Source organism: Lactuca serriola, chromosome 9 (genome assembly GCF_051521515.1).
Source record: "Lactuca serriola cultivar US96UC23 chromosome 9, Lser_US96UC23_V15, whole genome shotgun sequence".
Classification (NCBI taxonomy): Eukaryota; Viridiplantae; Streptophyta; class Magnoliopsida; order Asterales; family Asteraceae; genus Lactuca; species Lactuca serriola.
In genome coordinates, this window is record NC_136416.1 from 47,639,510 (window position 1) to 47,645,509 (window position 6,000).

A 6,000-nucleotide genomic window follows, 5' to 3' on the forward strand; every position below is an offset into this window, starting at 1 on the left:
ATTCTTACACCCAAATGTCATGCTTGATCCGATGTCTCCAAGTAGCTAACATCACTCCGGTCCCGATACACCATTGTGCACCGGAATCATGTCTCAAAAAGGTCAACTAGAAAACCACTCAACGTCGACTTGGCTCTCTTTTCCTTCCAGTGATATCCTTTCACATTGATATCCCGTAAGGGTAATCCTCACCTCTAGCATGGTCCTAACCTTATCAATTTGCACCAAATGATTAATTTAAGAATTCTAGCATACAAAGGATTCTTAAATTCAATTGCATCATCAATAACTTTATATGTACAAGTTATAAATAACTCTTGACATTCAGTTTATAACATCACATAACATCAATTAGACAAGAACATAAGTATAGGTACATGCTATCTTTTTTAACAAGTGCTTAAACCACCACAAGAAATGAATCACCTCTAGTCCAGGTTATATAGAGCTATAAACACAAGATAATCACCTTCACATAGGTACTCTAACACCCCTAAAATAATACCCAAAGAATTGATCAAAAACAGATCATAAAGTAAATACGATTCTATTAAGGCGAGTTTCACGTCGTGGCCAAAGAGGTGTCACGTTGTTAGCTCAGAGTCCATCGAGATTCTGCCCAATCAGTTTGCATCGTCATGTCGTGGCACTAGGATGTTCATGCCATGATATAAAATAACCGTTAATGTTTGACCAATCAGTTTCACGTTATCACAACATGCAAAATAAATGCTCACATTGTGGCCCTCAAACAGATGCGACCCTAATCTTTCAAAGTCTCGACGTCACGACATAGCAAGGGTATGCTCATGTCATGGGAACTGGGTAGTTACATATTTTTGATCATCGAGTGATGACCTTAATCTGTTTATTTTGGGTTCGATTAAAGCCTCTCTTGGGATGGTCTTAGCCCCTCAATACCATTTCTAAGTGACTACAATGATATGGACTAGCATAGGACTAACGAAGTGAAGGGTTTTTGAGCATTCTAACACTCCTATGGTGTACATGCAACCCTAGATGCCTTGGATCTATGTTTTCTCTCTTATACATGCAAACTTTCAATTTTCCAAGGCATCATCCTAACTAGCATACTATAAAGTATATACACTACAAAAATCTAGTTAGATGACTTACCTTTGTTGTAGCTTTGAAACCTTAAGCCTTTAAGAGTCTAGCACCCCTAGTGTGATGCCTCAAATGCGTCACACAACATCACCAACAATGGAGGACTTGAGAAGAGATTGTCTTGCACACACAAAATCGGCTAGCCCTCTTGTATCTCATTTAAGTCCGATTTTGGTTGCCATGAGGTTTCTTATATAGTGTGACACAACTAGGGTTACACCATGCAAACCCTAATGTGCATGACTTTCCACATTCCTTAGACTCCATGGGTTTTAAACTCCATGGAGTATCCATGAGTCACCACATAGGTTTAGCCCAACATAAAGAACTATGAATCATAAGCCCACTTTATAAGTATGAATGATTTACACAATCAATCCCCATATATTTAATTAGTCTCTTTTGATCACAAAATTAATTCCAAATTAATTCTTGATCAATACTAACTAAATAATATGATTTCATATTAATATATTAGAACTTATAAGCCATGCAACCCAAATGGACCATGCTACTCTCGGATCAAGTACATACCAATTATAGTTATGGGCTTAGACACTAAATCCAACAGTCTCCCACTTGGATAAGTCTAATAACTTTAACTGCAAGTATGACTTAAAATACCGACTAGCAATCGTAGCTCTTAAAAGCCTATGTCGAACAGAGACACTCCATTTTAGATAAGTGATCATATAATCCTTTGTTCTCAAGATATCATGTGGACAAATAAATGGAACAACGTCATACTTATTGTCCAACAGTTTGTTTCTCGATCTCCGATTTGTTTGACGTAAAACTTAATCAAACACATCAATTTAGTTCTGACCGGGCCTGACATATAAGTCAAAACAAAATCATCGAGGGGCCCAAGATATCGCTTTTAATCCTCCAAGGACTAAAAAGAACAGATAAACTTCGACTCATATGCTTGTACTAACTACTCATCAAATTGTACACAACAGAACGTTTTATAGCATCAAGTTACTGAAGCGGGTTCGTACTATCAATGCACAACCAACTCATAGTCAACAACTCATATCTCTTGGTTTGAAGACTTATATAAGATTATCATATCAGGATCACTCGAGATAAATTCTATGAAGTGATACAAGTGAGTGTGGGTTTAATCCAATACTCAGACCTTATGAGCACTCATGAATGTTGCAACAAACTTTGCTATGTCTAACACAATTCAGACAAATATAGAAGCCAAATTCATGACATTCTTGTTTCAATACCTACTTCAACCGTATGATCGACTGTGGATAGTTTGAATAATATAATTATTCTGGAAGTCACAACATGAAAAGTGAAACAATAGTAAATGATTGACATAAGACAGTACCATACTAGTAAATAAAAAAAACATTTTATTTAAGCATCAAATGCCAATTACATTTCAACTATTACAAGTTTCAAAAGCTATCTAATCATTAAAACTAATATCATCCTTCAGCCCGATGCGCCTCGCAAGCTGTAGATGCTTAACCCTACTTAGTCCCTTCGTGAGGGGATCTGTTGGGTTCTCATCAGACGATACCCTCTTTGCCACGAGGAGTCATTCTTCTATTCGATGTCTAATGAAGTTGTATTTTCTGTCGATGTGACTGGATCTGCCATGATCCCTTGGTTCCTTGGCTAAGGCAACTGCACTCTTGCTGTCACAGAAAATCACCACAGGCTCCTCTATAGCCGGTACAACTCCAACGTCTCTAATGAAGATCTTCAGACATATTGCCTCCTTCTCCGCCTCTCTTGTTGCTATGTACTCTCATTCGCAAGTTGAATCAGCTATTGTCTCCTGCTTGGAACTTTTCAAAGTAATTGCTCCTCCATTCAGGGTAACGACCCAACCCGGATGAGAGCGGAAATTATCCTTGTCGGTCTGAAAGCTGGCATCGCTATACCCCACCACTCTCAAGTCATCACTCCCACCGAGGGTAAGGACCCAATCCTTAGTCCTTCGTAGCTACTTGAGAATGCACTTTACCGCACTCCAGCGAGCCTTTCCAGGATTCCCCTGATATCTGTTGACCATGCTCAAGGCAAAAGCCACATCAGGGTGAGTACAAGTCATAGCATACATGATCGAGCCAACAACGGAAGCATATGGTATTCGACTCATCTCAACTATCTCAGCCTCTGTACTCGGACTCTAAGCTTTACTCAGTTTGGCATTACTCTGGATCGGTAAGTCACCTTTCTTGGAATCCTGCATGTTGAATCTTTTCAACACCTTATCTAAGTAGGTACTTTGACTAAGTCCAGTTAGTTTCTTACTCCTGTCTCTCAATACCCTTATCCCAAGAATATAGGCAGCTTCTCGGAGGTCCTTCATTGCGAAACACTTCCTAAGCCTGGAAGCTCCCACTAGCCTTGACATATACACAGGACTCATCCTCGCTTCTCGAAAAGCCAAACTCTTTGACTTTCTCATCGATACAAAGATTCCATCTACAAGATGCTTGTTTCAATCCATAAATGGATTTCTCAAGCTTACACACTCTATTAGGGTACTTTGCATCAACAAAACCCTATGGCTGACTCATGTAAACATCCTCAGCCAACTTTCCATTAAGGAAAGCGGTTTTGACATCCATTTGCTATATTTCATAATCATGAAATGTAGCTATGGCTAGCATAACCCTAATAGACTTAATCTTCGCTATTGGTGAGAAGGTCTCATCATAGTCAACTCCTAGAGTTTGATTAAAGCCCTTCGCAACCAGTCGCGCCTTATAAGTGTGTACTTTCCCATCCATGTCGGTCTTCTTCTTGAAGATCCATTTGCACCCGACTGTCTTACGACCCGGTACATTGTCAACCAAGTTCGAACCCTAGTGGGGGAGAATCGGGTGCAGTATGTAGGAAAGCAGGAGATTATAGGTGTCGATGATCGAGTAAAAAGGGGTTTACATCAGAGCTTGCGGGTCCGATGGTGCATGCCGCAAGTGCGGAAAGGAGGGGCACTGTGCACGGGATTGTTGGCAGTCAGCGCCAATTCGGGACTTGAGGAGGACAGGATGGAGCGGAGCCCCAGAGGACTCAGGATCGTGTTTATCTGCGTACGACAGAGGGAGACGGAGCAGTGCCGGAGGCAGCTGCGGGTATGATGTTTTCATGATGTCATAATTGTCTTGCATTGATTTGGCGTATTGTTTGTGCTGGTATCTGGTATGGATTTCGATGCGGTATTCATTGTTTCGCGGGTCTGGCATGGTTATGGATTGGTGCTTCAGGTTTTCGCTTTGGCATTCGTTGTTCCCTGATGGTTGGGTATAGTTATAATTGGTGTTTTAGTGTCAGTAGTCTTGTGCGGTCTTCGATGTGGTGTTCATCCTTTGGGCAGATTGTGGATTTGGTTATGGGTTATTGTCGCGGATTCCTTTGGTTATCGTCCGTGGGGGTTGTTAGAGGAGATGCGGCACTGGGTTGATTGTCGGGTAGCATCTACAGTCGTGGAGTGGATGATTGAAGGACTAGATTCTTGTGAGTGGGTTGATCAGGGAGGAGGTGTGTTTTGCTGAGGGTTGCTTGTGCTTGTGGGAAGCAGTCAGTGTGTAATTGTTCTCTTTGTACAAGATTGTTCTGTAAGGTCGTTAATGACGATCGGTGGCAGTTAGTCAGTGTTTTAGTGGGGGAGAATTAGAAAATTCTCCGGGAGATCGATGAGTATGTGAGGGTGCTTAGCTGTTGGGATTCAACAGTGGTTGTCAGCGCAGAGTATAGGCCGACGAGAGCGAGTGTCGGGTATGCGGGGCGGGATACAGACCTAGGGCATTCTATTGTGGAGGCCCGAGAGAAGGTCAGGATCAAGCTTGAGTAAGTGACCGGGGCTATGTGATCAGAGTATTGGTATGTTTGAGATACGTGATGGGTTGTACTGCATTAATCCCACGGGATTATGTTGTGCATGTTTTTAGAGCTGGAACTGGAAGGTTCCAGAGTTAGAACCTGAGGGTTCGCAGAGTTGGGTGTACGGACCCACAGAGACATAGCCTCGAGTGGCTAGTATGTGTTATGAGAGTCGGTCCAGTCATGCTGGAGACTCTGTTGGTATTGCTGGATCAGTTTGAGATTGCGGATTGTGTATGTTGCAGTGTGATTGCATTGGAAGGTCTGGCCCCGGGTTAGTGATCTTGTTTAGCTGAGGCAGTGATCTTGATGAGTGGAGAGAGTGCATGAGATTGAGAGCCCCTGCAATGAGAACCAGAGTATGTGGATAGCGGTTATGCAAAAAGGGTGGTGTCGCTTGGGGCGAGCACTGTGGCACCGGTTGGAGTGGCATTATGGCCAAGAGGGTTCCTTGAAAAAAAAAAAAAAAAAGAGGAAGGTGTGTAACTCCGAAGGGGTGCAAGTTCACGAAATTGAAATCTGCAGAGCAGGGTTATGGTTAGAGTATTTCAAGTAGGGTTTCGAGCATCGTGTTGCGGCAGTGAAGTAGGAACCCATCCGGGTTGGGATGACTGACGAGACTCAGAAAGGATGCAAGGGAATAGAGAATCTTGAATTCTCAGTGTGATTCTGATCAGGGTATAGGACGGATATTAGAGGTTCGTCTTGGGAGATGTTCGAGGATATCATCAGTGAATCGGGTTTTTCAACCTGCGAGTGTTGGGACTAGTTCAGTATGTGTATGTGATGGCAAGAGGGAACTTGTGAGAGTTGATCTGAGAGGGAGAACGGATCTCTCAGTCGGTCCGAAATGGGCAAAGTGGGTTGCGCGACCGTTGAGATTTGGAGCAGAGTGCGTCTTGGGTAATTTCCGATTACAGAGAGTGATGAGCAGTTCAGAGTTCGTACTTTAGTTGACAGGGCAGACTCAGCAGGTTAAAGAGAGTTAGTGATCGTCTAGAGTTAACAGGAAAGTTA